Raw genomic sequence first — 15,681 nt, 5'->3', positions numbered from 1 at the left:
AGGGAAAAAAAATCGCTGGGCTAACAAAAAACAAAACAAACCGATAGACACAATAAAGTGGGGAGCTTTGCCTTACTTAAATATACCAACTCCAAGATCATACTACAGTGAAGGAAACAAATTCCTGACAATGGCCAAGCAATTTTTTTCCCTGGAAAAAAATCGCTTTTGTGGCTATTTGACATTTAGGTATTTTGGTGTACATGTATCAACGTAAGGGCCTTCAATGAACAGCCCTGTCGACATGGTAATATAGACCCTTTCTCTATAACAGCTGCAGGTTTCACAGTAGTTGTAGGTGATGCAGTAACTCTCATAACAATTTTTATATGTTTGACCAAGATAGGTTAATGTTCCTTGTGATAATTGGGGAAACTTGTGTGAAATTTTAACTGAACCTACCACTGTTTTGTTTGTGCTTTTATTAACTATTACATGTCACTTTTGCCCCCCCCCCCTTTCATTGCAGACATTATAGCTGTAATGGTTACATTGGAAACATTTTACTCCAAGACCCAGTTACACACATAAGGTAAAGTTTTTCTTGGTTTTCTTGCATTCACTTCACAAAGTATAACATAAGCCATGTACTGTCATTTTTTTAACTTTGAGATATAACCAGAAAAGAAGGCATAATAACTCCAAACATGTATACAAAGTTGTTGTCAGTTAAGTGCTTTTGTTCATTTCAAAGCAATCAGAACAAATAATCAGCATATCTAAATATATTTAAATAAAATCAGTAGAGCTATCATGTGGAAAAAAAAATCTTGATTAAAATCAATTCAATTAGTAACAGAAAACTGAGTTGAAAAAAATTAATAAATTATGTGCATATTTCCCAAACTAAAAATACAGTTTAAGAACTGTAGTATAACAAAAACATTAAAAATACTTAGAAAAAAATGTTTTAAAACAACAATGCTACCCAAACTATTGTTTGAAACCAAATTCTATCTGACTTTTATTGGATATCACAAAGCCCCCAGGGTTAAATGATAAGACATCCATTATTAGTTTACTGCAGATAAACAGGGATAACATTTAAAGTGGTTTCAAACAATATATTGATTATTTATTTGTATTTGGGTTTTCAGCAATATATATGTTTAACTTTGAGAAATATAAATCAATGAAATATTGAAATATTAAAAGCACATCGACATTTAAAAGAGCAACAATTTTTTTTTTCAGTGTGGAACCCCCCTCCCATCGCCCATTTGTGGAGCTTTCATCCCCAATACCCATACATTTCCATCTTTATTGTTACACTAAAGTGGGAAACGTGAGCATATGCCTAGCATATAAGGCATCCTCAGATGTTGATCTGTCAGAGTGTTTGTACAAATGCAAATCAAGCAACACAAAGAAAAGATCCCAGGAAATTAAAGTTGCCTACAACATAAATGGAAAGTGCTGGAGAGACCAATTTGTACTTCAAAGGATCTCTGAGCAATTGACTAGGCTGCCATCCATGTCAAGCAGAACTCAGCCCAATCCTGTTCAAATGAAACCTTGATCATTGGATGGGAAATGGCAAGGTCGTCAGTCCCACCATGTCTCTGATGGACAGAGATCTACAGTAAGTAAATTAATCCCTAACTAACATACCCCCCACATAATCTTTACCTGCCTCCTTACTAATATACCATACCGTATAGGCGTTCAAGGTACTCGGGGGACAAAACTTTGTTGGGTTGCATGGTGAGGTTTTTGAAGTCCCTGGTGGTCACTAGCCTAGTATATTCCTCTCATCCTAAGAAACAAAATGATAATAAATTGACTTAAAATTGCTGATATGAAAACCTATCCAAAAAGTGTAGGTGTGCTGCAATTCTTTTTTTTTTTGGTTTTGCCTGAATAAACTTCTCTCATATATATTCTATCGAATGGGGCTGGGTACTGCTTTCTTATCAAGTTATGTTCTGCAGGCTGGAAAGTCATCTTACTTTTTCACGTTTCTTTAGCAGGGTTACACTACTAGTCCAACAACCAGATTCTCTTGTCTTCATGAGAAGAACTGAGTAATTGCTCCATTATTGTAAGCTCTCCTAAGATTTCTGAAGTAATGATATTACATCCACTCACTTACCTGTGAATCCACTCCATTATCATAAGCTCTTTTAACAGTTCTGAAGTGATGACCTGAACTTCACTTACCTGCCTACCTATGAAAACAATTATTAGTGAAATATAATCAGTCTTTTATGTATTTTTGATTTTTATAAGCTTCAGGAGTCGGTTAAAAGCATTTCTTTTTTTCATAATTCAGGAAATCCTCATCTGATTCTCTGGACATATCATCGCCTCACCCTTGAGCAGAGACGTTAACATTTTTACGTATTGCCCTGTGTCAGTTTGGTGTTGATTACACACCTTTTCCATTACTTGAATAAAACAATCAATGTGATAGATATACTGAGTAAACAATCGGATACTATGCTGGGCATCACGGGTTCGGCTTTAACTCATGTCTTGCATGCTTTTTTAAAAGGGCTCGTGCTGATAGCGTCTCACTCCTTTTCCCTGTCTTGGGTCATCTCATTGAGTTATTCTCTCAGCTGCCTTGACCTCTAGCTATTTCACCTCCAACTGTTGTCTCTTCATTTCCAAATAGTTATTGAGCTCACCTGGGGATGGAACCACCTTCAGAGCAGACTTCATTTGTATCCCTTTATGACACTCCGGCATATGAAAGTTCTTTGGCCTTGAACTCCTTAGCTGGGACACTGGCATTTTGTGCTGCTATACAATTAATCTCATTCTCATTTCAGCCTGTTTCCTAACAACTCTCTGACTAAATAAAAAAAAAACTAAATGGGGTGTAAAATATCCTGATGTATATTCACCTTGTGTCTAAAATAGTGCACACAGTTTTAGTAGCTAGCATTGTTTTGAAATCGATACAAGTCCAATTTATAAAAATCTAAGTGCTGCCAACAATTAGTATGTGAAAGAGTTCTTGAAATGCTCCCATGAATATTTGGGTGCAGTAAAATGAAAAAAAGGGGTCATGGATGGATTAAGCATATGCTGCAAATGTGGCCTTGTACTTTCCATAAAGCCAAGCTCTACTCCCAATTTACATGGTACAGTACAGTAATAAATCAATCTTATATTCAATAAGTTTTAAGGATATCAACACCTTCTGATTGAGCCCATTGTGTTTCAAAGCAATTATGCAAACGGTAATTGAAACTTGACTAGAATTATTTTACATATGCACATTTATACAATATTTCCAAAATGTGTGTGTGTGTGTGTGTGTGTGTGTGTGTCGCGGGGTGGTGGGTGGTGGTAAATCTCTGGTTTACGGCATTAACATCCTCTTTTCCAAGCTTTAAGATATGCTTCCAGTAGCCGGTTTGCATACACAGGCCAATAGTATGATTTACTGCTTGCATTTACAATATTTCCACCTTAGAATATTTGAATGCTGGAAATCGCTTAGGCAAGCAACACATTCAAGGGGGGGGTGGCCAAAGTATTATCAATAAAATGCAAAATGGCCTTCTGCTAATAAGTGAGACATTTCAGACATTCAAAGCTCAGTAATAGAACTATTTAATTCAAAGGAAAACCTTAAAACATTTCATTTCCAGATAAATATGCTTGGAAAACAGAAATGGAATGAAAACCAAAAAGTAAAATTTTCAAACAGATAGAAAATGATCATGAAATCTAACATCTGATCTACAAACTATTTGCATATGGCTTAAATATATACTGTGTACTTACTGTCTCTGGGTTTTAACACAAAAAGAAAATATTCAGAGTCATTATAAGCATAACACAGTTTGAGTTTTGTATCCAAGAGTATGCTTCAGTAGCCAGGTTGCAGCAACTCCCTTAACTGACTGACTTGAATTAACGATAACACACACTCTGCAAGAATGGTGGATGTAATGCAGGTTATTTATTTTTAAAGAGAAGTATTACCTTTATACAGCTTAGTTCATTTCTCATATATTTTTCTTTGGAAAAACAGTCAATTTTCTCAGTTTATTACAGATTACCTCACAAGGACTTTGGAGGCTGACTGCAGCTTTAGACATCAGGGGGAATACTGCAAGTTACGCAAGTTAATGCTGAGAAAGACAGCAGATATGGATCATTGTCTGTTAACTAACTTTAGAGAATGGGTGACCTGTAGAACACCCTGACTGGAGGGCGAGCATTCCGCAGCAAGGTGTTAATCTACATGTAATACCTGCTGAAAAATGAGTCTGCTGATTCACAGCATTAATATATTATTATATGGAGCTCACACTGAAAGTAACCCAACAGCCTCCATTATTTTACAAACACTTAGCTGTTCATTTTCTGTTTAGCGAGTATAAAATACAAAAAGTAAGAAAATAAAAAAAGTGTATGGGCTTATGTCTTGTCTGCCAGTGCATGCTTGCATGAGAGTGACAGCGAAATTAATCAAGCTATTATTTTATACTTACTAAGCAGACCTTTTTCTGTTTAGCAAGTATAAGAAATGAAACAGAAAAATGTGTGTGTGTGTGTGATTATTTTGCTCTCTGCATGTGTGTATGCATGCTTGCATGCATGAAAGCTGGTGTGTGTGTGTGTGTGTGTGTGTGTGTGTGTGTGTGTGTGTGTGTGTGTGTGTGTGTATGACAGAGAGAGTGTAAATTTTGATTGCCATCAAGTTAGCACTAGCAATAGCAGATGTGTGTGTAACTCTCGACCTCTTAGCTCATGCCTCAAGATATCTAGATAAAGCCTAAAAAAAAAAACTGGGACACAGGCTCAAAATAGGAACATATTTTAAATATTGCTGTTATAAAATCACAGTGTTACTTGAATAATAGGATTTGTGTTTGCATGTATATTCTAAAGCACAAATGTGAGAATGAGTGAGATTGATTGACCGCTGGCAGCAGCAGTAAGATAGTTTGCATACCTCTTGATCTGTTAGATCAAGAAATCTGGCTAAAGCATAAAATAAAGGGGGGAACAAAGACTCCGCAAATAGGGATAGATTTTAAATAGTGCTCTTATAAAATTACAAAGTTGCTTAAATAACAGGATTTGTGTTAGAATGAATTTAGTTAAGGAAATAAAATCTGAAACTCAAATGAATGTCATTATTTAGTGACTTCGATCCCCAATGACTGGCAACAAACTGAACATTTTAGTAGTAAAGGACCAAGAAATGAAGTAAATAGCTGGATATGTTTTAAATGTTATATTTTGGATGTAAAATTCTTCCTCCAACACCATTTACATATACAACAGTAAGTTTGAAACATTAGGTGGAGGAACAACTTTATATCAAAAATATAATATAGTAATTCAGAAATAAATAAGTACAACACAACAATTTTACAGACAGCCTGCTTTCTAAGTAGAACAGTGCCCTCTAGGAGGTATGTTACTCTACAAATAATGCCCTTCCAGGGGTGTAGAGGCGGTCCACCTGCAGAGTCAGGCCTCATAACACACACTTGGGCAGGTATTTTTTACATAGTAACACACACCCTGTTAGGCGTTATTGCTTGCATATCATCAGGCTTATAATGGATGATAGAATGTCTATTAGTCCAGGCTACATGACCAAACTAGCAATGGTAAAAAAAGCTGAGTATAATGAATGATAGAATGTCTATTAATCCAGGCTACATGACCAAACTAGCAATGGTAAAAAAGCTGAGTATAATGAATGATAGAATGTCTATTAGTCCAGGCTACATGACCAAACTAGCAATGGTAAAAAAAGCTGAGTGGAAGTAGCACTGTGCTAATTCCTACGATTGCCAAGAATATGTTATATTTTAATTGGTAGCACATGCACTATGTAACAATATACTGTTAATCATTGTTGGAAATGTCCCCAACTATGTTTTATATGTACATTAATATCCTGGTAAGCTTAATAATGGAGAGAACATGGGAACCGGACACTTACATGAATTTACCTTTCACCAAAAGTCAAATTTGCGCTCACACACACCCGAAATTGCTTGTATAGTACTTTTCATCGAAGCAGCAAATTCGGGTATGTGTGAGTGGTGTGCCGGTCGCACTGTGGTGCAAGTAAGGGAATATTCCTTTACTCCATTGTAGTGCAACCTTGGAGTGAGAATATTTAAGTAGGGGGGGTGCAAAAACATTTAATTAGTGTTTTTTTTTTTTCACAGTTTAACAGAAGCACTTTAATCGAAAAAGTGCTTTCGTTAAACTGTGATTGTTATATATGGATTCGGACACTTGCCTTTTCGAGCAAGTGTCCTAGATCCATATACATAAATATATATATATATATATATATATATGTGTGTGTATATATATATATGTGTGTGTATATATATATATATATATATATATATATATATATATATATGTGTATATATATATATATATATATATATTAGTGCTACATGTATGATGCACTCAATTATTTCACAAAGTTTTGTTCAGATAGGTCATAATGTCTATTCATCAGAATTTAACTTCTGTCATTTTATTTATTTATTTCACATTTGTTAACCAGGTTAGTCCAACTGGTTTGAAAACCAAACCATTTTCAGTGGAGACCCGAAGGGAAAACCTGCAGCAAACATAAGTAAAGATTAAGTGATAATATACAAATATTAAATAATGATCACAAAACAAAATAATTGTAAAAAGAAAGGGTTATTAGCTATTTGCACTGCATTGATAGTAAGCAACTGATTTTCAGTGGAGACCCAAGGGGATAGAGCCCCAGCAAATATAAGCAAAGGTAAATATACAGGACAAAAACTATTAAAAACAGCAATGCAAATATGAAGTTAATTATAAAAAGAAAAACAAAAGAAAAAAATTATGAACAGTAAGGGCTGCACTCATAACAACGGTCACAATGAGAGTAAAAACAAAAAGATAATCGTTCAAAAGAAGGACAATGTATAGACATTGATAGGAAGCGTGGGGGGGGGTAAAGGAGGGGACTATAGTAGTAGAGCTGAGGGTTTGGTAGGTTAGTTTAAGCATAAGTTACTAACAAAGAAAGAAAGTTAGGAGATGCAACAGGTTTTACAGTAGGTCAGACTAAGACTACATGTGGTCAAGGCAATGGCATAATTTCAAGTTTAGTAGGTGGGATTTAAGCTCCTTTTTTAAAGATTCTAAGGAGGCAATTATTGGACCTAACTTATGCATGAAATTGGAAGCCTAAACCTATATTTTCTGGCAAATATCTGCTCATGGTGAGAATCGACATTATGATTAAAGAAGGACTACAATGGTTGTTTTGTGAAGTATGAAGGAAAAAACAATTCATCATTGTGAGGTTGAACACTCTGATCAGGCATAGCCTGTATTTGATATTCATTTAACCTGAGGTTTAATGCCCAGTCAGGACTGTTATGTGAATTGGCCTGGGGATCACTCACATAAAGATTGTTAGGGTATGTAAAAGAGATAAGGTGGATCATTGCAAGGACCTGTGTATGTGTGTACCATAGACCAGGAACTAGGAGACCCTCTGTAATATTTATTGGAAGATGGAGAAACCACTTTGGACTCGCACAGAAAAGTACTGTACATGTAATCGGGTGTAAAGCCAAGCTGGGCTTTATTTTCATTACGCTACTGAAACATGCAACTACTGCCTGGTTCTTTTTATACATATGGTGTCAGTGTGCCTATATCTATCTATATATTTGTCTATTTTTATATAAATATTGATATAAATTATAAATATATAATATAAATATCAGCATACCATATCAAATATAATAATTGTACATTGTTCTCGAACATCCAATCTATTTCATGTATTTTAGTATTGACAATTAGTATTGACAATTTTGTGCATGTATTAATACTCATGATACCTTTTAGTGTCCAGTAAGAATAAATACATTTTCAAATGCTTTGCTAAATATAATTCTAGAAATATAGTTTGCTTAGTGATGTTAATAAATGCACACAGTTTTCTGTAGGAAAGAGTAAGAAAACATTTTAACGAGTGTATAAGTAAACATCTTTTAGATTTAAGAAGAAAAGTAATTATGAATGCATTAGTAAAACATATAATAGAGAATGATAGTGAATATCTGTTTAGTTTTAGAGTACCACATAAATTAAATGTGTCACCAAGAGATGATACAGTTCTGCAGACAGAATGCGTTGAGTATAAATGGATATCATTACATCGGTCAGATACAGCTCCAGTTTAAATGGACCGGTCAGTATTAAACTAAAGAAAAATACAACATGTCCTAAGCCTGTTGTTATATATATCAGGCCATGTACATTCTAAGTATTTATTCATTAGAAATGTATTTTATTTTATTTGGGGTGCTTTCTTAACTGACGTTCATAGTAACTAATTGAATTTTAATTGAGAGATCACTACGGTATACAAGTGCCTGTGTTTGAGATGAAATTAGATTTTCATTCAGGAAAAAAACAGTTTCGCTTGAAAGCTTTGTGTTTATTAAATATTTTAGTGTTTGTGGAAGCTATGTTTTAGCCTGCACAGCCAGTTTGCTTAAATTCTTACTACTGACATCCACAGGACCATGCTTACCTTTTTTAGAAGAGGATTTTATGCTGGTAACATTTTACAGGGATTGAAATGGCTATTTTGTGGAGAAGTGGTTTTTTTTTTTTTTTGTACTCATATGACAACTCCTCAGTACAGACACATGCATTGTTTACTTTGAAAACATGTCATCCCCCTACAGGACAATGCATGGACTGCAGCCTGCAGACTGTAACACTGCAATCTGCTCAGATCTATGTCTAACAGACAATATCACAGTCACGCTGACAAATGTATCATTTATAAACTCCTTTACATGGGGGTGCATGATGCACTGCAGTTATACAGTACCCCCCCCCCCTTTGAAGTCAGAAAGGTGTGTAATAAGCTTCTGTTAGGCTCTCATAATGCCTGCATTGATCTGGGCTTGTTCTGGGGATTGGCAGTGGACAATGCTAACTAGCTAATAACAGCAGCAGAACGTAAACACCTTTAAACTGTTTGGTATTTCACCTCATCACACTTTTACACACAAAAGTGCAGATGAAAGAGAGACACTTTGATTCTTCCTGCTGCCCGTTTGACAATGGTAAAGGATTTTGCCATCTTTCAAATGCTTTTGAAACCAATGAACACCACACACCTGTTTTTTTTTTTGGTTTGTTTTTTGTTTTTGTTTTTTTTTTTGCTGTTTGTAAATGGAACAGATAAATCTGCACTTCAAAGCATTATGAACAGGTCTCACTGCTAGTAAACCTTTTGAAAGTATTCTAGATATAAATGCCAAGAGTCATCCATCAAGCTCCTTTCCTCCTTTCACATGGCAGATTTCTTGGCATCTGTGTCACAGGTGCATGGCAAGATGGTTATGATCAGACACCAAATCATCTACACTCTACCTTATCTTAACTAAGACCAGTTTTGTAGAAAGCAAGAATGTTAGTAAACAGTAGTTTTCTCTTATAATTTAAAACAGTTGTTGAATATTGTGCGTAAATAAATGCATAAAATACATTGCAATATTGCAATGCTTATTAAATAAATGCAAGTAGTGAATAGACTATTAAACTACTCATAGTTTGTTTCTCTCAGATGTTTTAAAACAGATTTTATAATTAAGATTACAACTAATGACATATGATTACAATTAATTACTGAAGTCATTTAAAATAGATGTTGATAGCAATTAAATGTTTCTTTTTGACTGCTTACTGACTGCATACAGCAGATTTATTATGAGCAACAGCCCAAAAGGTTTAATTTCTTCCTAAGCAAATTAGCAGGAAGAGAAAAATCATTTTTGGTATGTCATAGTCTCTCATTACGTTAGTGCAACTAATGCATTACCTTACATCCCAAGTGTGAATTAAAACTGAATCATTTTCTGATGGTTATTTTCTTGAAATACAGCAAATCTTATAACACAGCGATTTAGCACTTTGTCTTCTGATGATACGATCTCTTGCAGAATGTTGCTTATGCTGCCTTGCATCTGTTTCTGTTATACAAAACAGCAATTTAAGAAAAACTGGAACAGAAAACAACATGTGCACCGTCAGTGACTGATAATGCTCAGTGCTAACATCAACAAGTAAAGTAGAACTACGTTTACTAACTTAGGCTTTTATTACCAGGTGCTGCCAGTAGGCAAGACCCTACACAATGGACCAAAGGAGAAAGTGCTATAAAAGCAACGTAAAAATATGATGTGGTGAGAAGTACAGCAAATGACAGAAATAAATAATACAAATAGAGCTGTACTAGAAAAATTAAATACAGAGATCACACAGATACAGTAGAATAAAACGGTAGATCTGAGAATCATATGAATGTCAGTTATGTTACACTTCAAGAAATCAAACTTTTTTTCTTTCCTCTAGGGTGCAACAGAGTAACTTTGGTTATAATAAAGCAGTTAGGACAAAAAAAAATAGTTTCTAATAATTAATGCATGAGCTAAGAAAAACAGTTATTGCAGTATAACATAGGTCCATAGATTAGTACTAGGCTAACTGCTCTTGCAAGCCATTTTAAGATTAGTCAGTTATCCCTTGTGAGACTCAAACCCCACACCTTGTGTTTATAAGGCAAACATCTTAACCATTAGGCCAACCTCCCAACATGTTTTCAATATGTGGAAAACCACTCCCACAATATGCTTTATGTTATAGTCAGTATGATGAGAGATGTATTCCCCCTTCGGTATTCATCAGGTGCCAATAGTTTTTTTCTGATGACAGTTTTATCCTTTTCAGGGTGATACACTGACGTCCCACTCACTAGGCTGGACAAGTAGAAGGTTACTGTTAGTTGCCTGTCATGAGCCAGAATCCGCCACATAACACAAGCACTCAGGTCACTCCAGAACAAGTACAAATATAACTCTGTCATTGTTCATGTTGGTGTGAATGACCTGAGACGTCCCTCCCTGGACTACATGAAAAGAGACATGGAAGAGCTCTCTGATCATGCAGCCCAGGCTGGTATGACCCTGACCCTGAGTAGCAGCCTGCCCTCACCAAGAATGATACCTCAGTATAAAGAAAAAAATTATCAATTTCAACAACAGGCTAAGCTTCTGGTGTCATTCAAAGGGGATCCAGTGTCTGTCAGCCTGGGATGACATGCTCGACGAGCTGCATTGCTTCGCAAGAGACGGCTTGCACTTGTCACCCCTAGGCTTTTGAATACTGGCCAAGGCTCTTGCTGCCCCCATAGTGCCTTTTTTAGGCAAGGCTCAAAAGTCAAACCCACCTTCGTAAACAGCACAATTAACAAAAAACTGAGGGTTATACTACTTATTGCCAGGAGTTTAAATCTCAAAATGCACGCGCTCGAAGCACTCCTCAGTATGGAGAAAGTCGACATCTGTGCAGTAACTGAAACCTGGTTCAAGGCTCCAGAAAGCACCCCAGCACTACTGGGCTACAACTCATACCACACGTTTCGGCCACAGAACACAGCCCGAAACACAAAAATAGGGGGTGTATCCATATTCATCAAGGATACCTACACCTCCAGGTTAGTGGTGCAGCATGATACCTCTGAGATCATCCACGTGCAACTAACATCGGGCAAATCTGCAATGCAAATTGGGGCCTGCTACACATCACCCTCCATGACCCAGGACCACCACTCCACCTTTCTGCAGACACTGGAAAACATGAAGGTCCTACCGAACACCCTGATATTGGATGATTTCAATTACCCTACCATTCACTGGGAAAACTACTCGAGTACAAATTCCCAGGCTCAGCGCTTCCTGGAATTCATCAACTCAAATACCCTGTATCAGCTGGTAAACTCCTCTAACAGAGGTGAAAACATATTGGACCTGGTCATCAACAACATGGAAGACAGGTGTTCCACACCGGAGGTCAACCTGTCACTGGTTAGATCAGACCATAAACTAATCACTCTGGATGTCCACACCCCACCACCACCCCAACTAAGGAAACCACAGTAAAAACTTTTCTAAAGCAAACTTCACCTTACTTAAGACAGAGGTGGTAAGTTTCACAGCCCCCACGCTAAAGGATAGCACTGTCCAAGATGCAGAAACCTTTACAAATGCACTCTGAGTACCTACAAGAATGCATGGATCGTGCCATCCCTAGCAAAACCAAGACTCACTCCTCTAAGAGAAGGAAACCAATTTGTTGGACCCCTGCAATAAACAGGCTATACAATAGAAGGAGGAAACTAGTTCAGAAAAAAAGCAAATCCCAAGAAGGAAAGACATCCCTGATCAGTATCAGTAAGAAACTAAGGTCCCTCATGAAATCATCCAAGGCTAACTTCGAAAGAAAAATAGCCAAGGATTCAAAAGATAACCACAAGGCCTTCTTTAGCTATGTTAAGAATCTAAGTGGCAACTCGCAGATATGCACTGAACTAGTGCAAAATAGCACAAAATATACTGAACCTACTGATATTACCAACATCCTGGCAGATAGATTCAGTGCAAATTTCATCCCCCTCTCACCTCCAAAAGGGTCCAAACAATACCGGAAAAGTGTAGTGTCCCAAAAATCACAGACGCACAGGTGAAAACAGCCCTTTCAAAAGCCAAAAACACAGTGATAATTGGGACCAGATGGTGTCCCAGGCTGCATCTTGCACGAACTACAGAACGAACTAACCCCCCACCTAAACACGCTGTTCAACCTCAGCCTCTCCACAGGCTACATGCCCATAGAATTGAGCACAGCAACGGTTATTCCTCTCCACAAAGGAGGGGCCACAACTGACTCTGGTAACTATCGCCCCATAAGCCTGACTTGACTGGTCTGCAAGGCTATGGAGCGCATCATCATAGAACTCATTAACAAAGACATTGGGAACCTCCAAACACTTGACCCGAGTCAGTTCAGCTTTGTTAAGGGCAGATCATGCCTACTAAACCTATTTGAATTCTTCGAGACCGTCACCAAGGCCGTAGACGAGGGAAAGGTGGTTCACACAGCTCAGCCTACCTTGACCTCACCAAGGCTTTCGACACCATTCCCCACTCGGCTATTACAGAAAAACTCACCAGCCTGAACATAAACCCCTACGTCACAAGATGGGTTGTCAGCTGGCTTACAGACTGAACTCACATGGTAAGAATAGCGGGCTCCAGGTCCAACCCTAAACCAGTCACAAGTGGTGTCCCACAAGGCTTGGTCTTGGGACCCCTACTGTTCACCATATACTTCTCAGAAGTACAGGCAAACACAGCAGGACTATGGCTAACCAAGTGCACTGATGACTGCAAACTGGGAGCCATAACTGAGACTCTGACTGACACAGACATCCTCCAAAAGGGCCTCACTGAGATGGACACCTGGTGTCAAAGTCATGACCTCAAGCTAAATGCCAAAAAACGCATAGTCATCCCATTTGGGAAAAACAAAACACCCACGAATTACCACATACGTGGCAGTCCCCTTAATACAGAAGAAGTAATAAGAGATCTGGGGACCCAGGTAGATAGAAATCTCTCCTTTGACAATCATATTGCCAAAGTAGTTAGGAAATCCTTCTATGTGGCCCATCTAATTACTAAAGTGTTTGCATCTCGAAATAGAGGTTATAGTGCCCCTCTACTCATCACTCATTAGACCCATCATAGAGTACAATGCCCCATTTGGGTTGTACCTCACAAGACACTTCCAACAGCTGGAAAGACCACAGAAGTACCTCACCAAGAGGATTACTGGCCTCAAACATATGTCTATTGCAGCCCGACTGAAAAAACTCTGGCTGTACTCAGTGGCATATTGCTTACTCAGAGGTGATCTCTGCCTGACTTACAAAGCCATGCCCAACTCAGAATTGATGGATGTGCTCCACCTAAAGAAATCCAAGTCACTGTGAGCCACTCGCTCTAGTGAGCTAAACCTTGCCACAACAATAAATAGAAGATGCCGGAGGGATAGATTCCTGTCACAGAGACTCCCCATGCTTTGGAACAAAATTCCAAATTACATCAGGCAGAGCCCCTCACTAATAGTCTTCAGGAGAAACCTTGACGAGTTGATGGGTAACAGAAAATACACCCCTGGGATCACTTCATTGGCACTGCTTGACAAAGGATCAGTTAATTAATCAATGGGGTGGTGAAAGCCGACACACTCTGGCTAGGCTTATAAATGCCCTTGGGCAGATAGCCTAGTACCTACCTATGAGGAAGCAAGAACCTGTCTTCCCAATTGATGAATCAAAGGTAGTGAACCACTTCAGCATGACCACTCATGTCCTAAATCTGCGTGCACGTACACACACACACACGCAAACACACACACACACGTGCACGCGGATGCTTCCACACATGCACACACAGACATGTAGACACACGTGCATGCGGATGCTTACACACATGCACACACAGACATGTAGACACACACGCACACACACATAAACACAAAAGCATGAAGAAGCACTCTTGCTCGTTCATTCTCAGCATGCACATATAAGTAAAAGAAATGTTGAGGCATATCAGTTTACCTGTGTACATGCCAATGGCTTATGGAAGAAAAACAGATACTTTAAGGTAGAAACCCATGGCAACACATTGACAACATGCAGATTCTGAAACAAAAGTACTTACCTGGAAACTAACAAGACAACCAAGTGCTGTTTGGTAGCAGTATTTAAAACAACTGTGATGGATACAGGGAAATAAATTCTCATAAGACAGCAAAGGAGATGAGATATCTGTGAAATGTAAATTAGATCTGTTAAGGCGATAGATAGCAGGAAGTCAGAGCAGGGCAGTGAAAAGTGAAAGGCATGGGAAGAGGATAAGGTAGTTGATAGGTGTAAACACAGGGAGGACAGGGTGTCAAATTAAAGGCATGTGAAGAGGATAAGGAAGCTATTAGATATAAATAGAGGGAGGATAGGGTGTCAAAGAACTGGCACTTACATGGAATTAATAAAGCAGGGAGGAGATACCCACAAGCAGGGATAGGACTGGAAAATGTAGTAGCGACATAGCTATGAAAGGACTGGGCCTCAATGACGGAATGTTAGTAAGGAAGACGAGGTCATACAAAGATTCAGTATTGTAGAAACAGGACAGATGCTGAGATAGAGGAACTTTGATCCATAAGAAAAAAGTAGAACAGGTTTCAAGATGTATTGAAGAAATGCACAATAATGTAGGTGACTAGATTAGACACACTCATTTAATACATGTTTGGAACACTGTGTGAAATGGCTCTACTTCACATGACTGACTGAAATTTCTTTTGACTGTAGTTCATTTGACTGAGACCAAAACACTGACAGTTCAAAAGACTGAAAACTCATTTGACTGAAACTCGTAACATTGACACATTAGAGTAAAAGGTATATGCCCTTTTCCCGACTGTAATGTGATCCTGGAGTTAGTATATATAGTTAGGTGGGTAAAGCCACCCACATAGTTTAGGTCAATATTGTTTTCTGCAAAGATTTATTTATTGCAGTTATAAATATCCATGTGTATGGTTTAAAATGTATAAAGTATGTGGAGGGCTGTAACCCCCACACCCCCCTAACTATATATACTAACTCCAGGATCGCACTGCAGTGGGGAAAAGGGCATGTACCGTTTACTTTAAAGTGTCAGTGTTATGAGTTTCAGTCAAATGAGTTTTCAGTCTTTTGAACTGTCAGTGTTTTGGTCTCAGTCAAATGAATTTCAGTCAAATGAAATTTAGGTCATATGA

This window comes from Protopterus annectens, chromosome 12.part0 (assembly GCF_019279795.1).
Source record: "Protopterus annectens isolate FY-2018-M chromosome 12.part0, PAN1.0, whole genome shotgun sequence".
Classification (NCBI taxonomy): domain Eukaryota; kingdom Metazoa; phylum Chordata; order Ceratodontiformes; family Protopteridae; genus Protopterus; species Protopterus annectens.
This window is presented reverse-complemented; position numbering follows the sequence as displayed.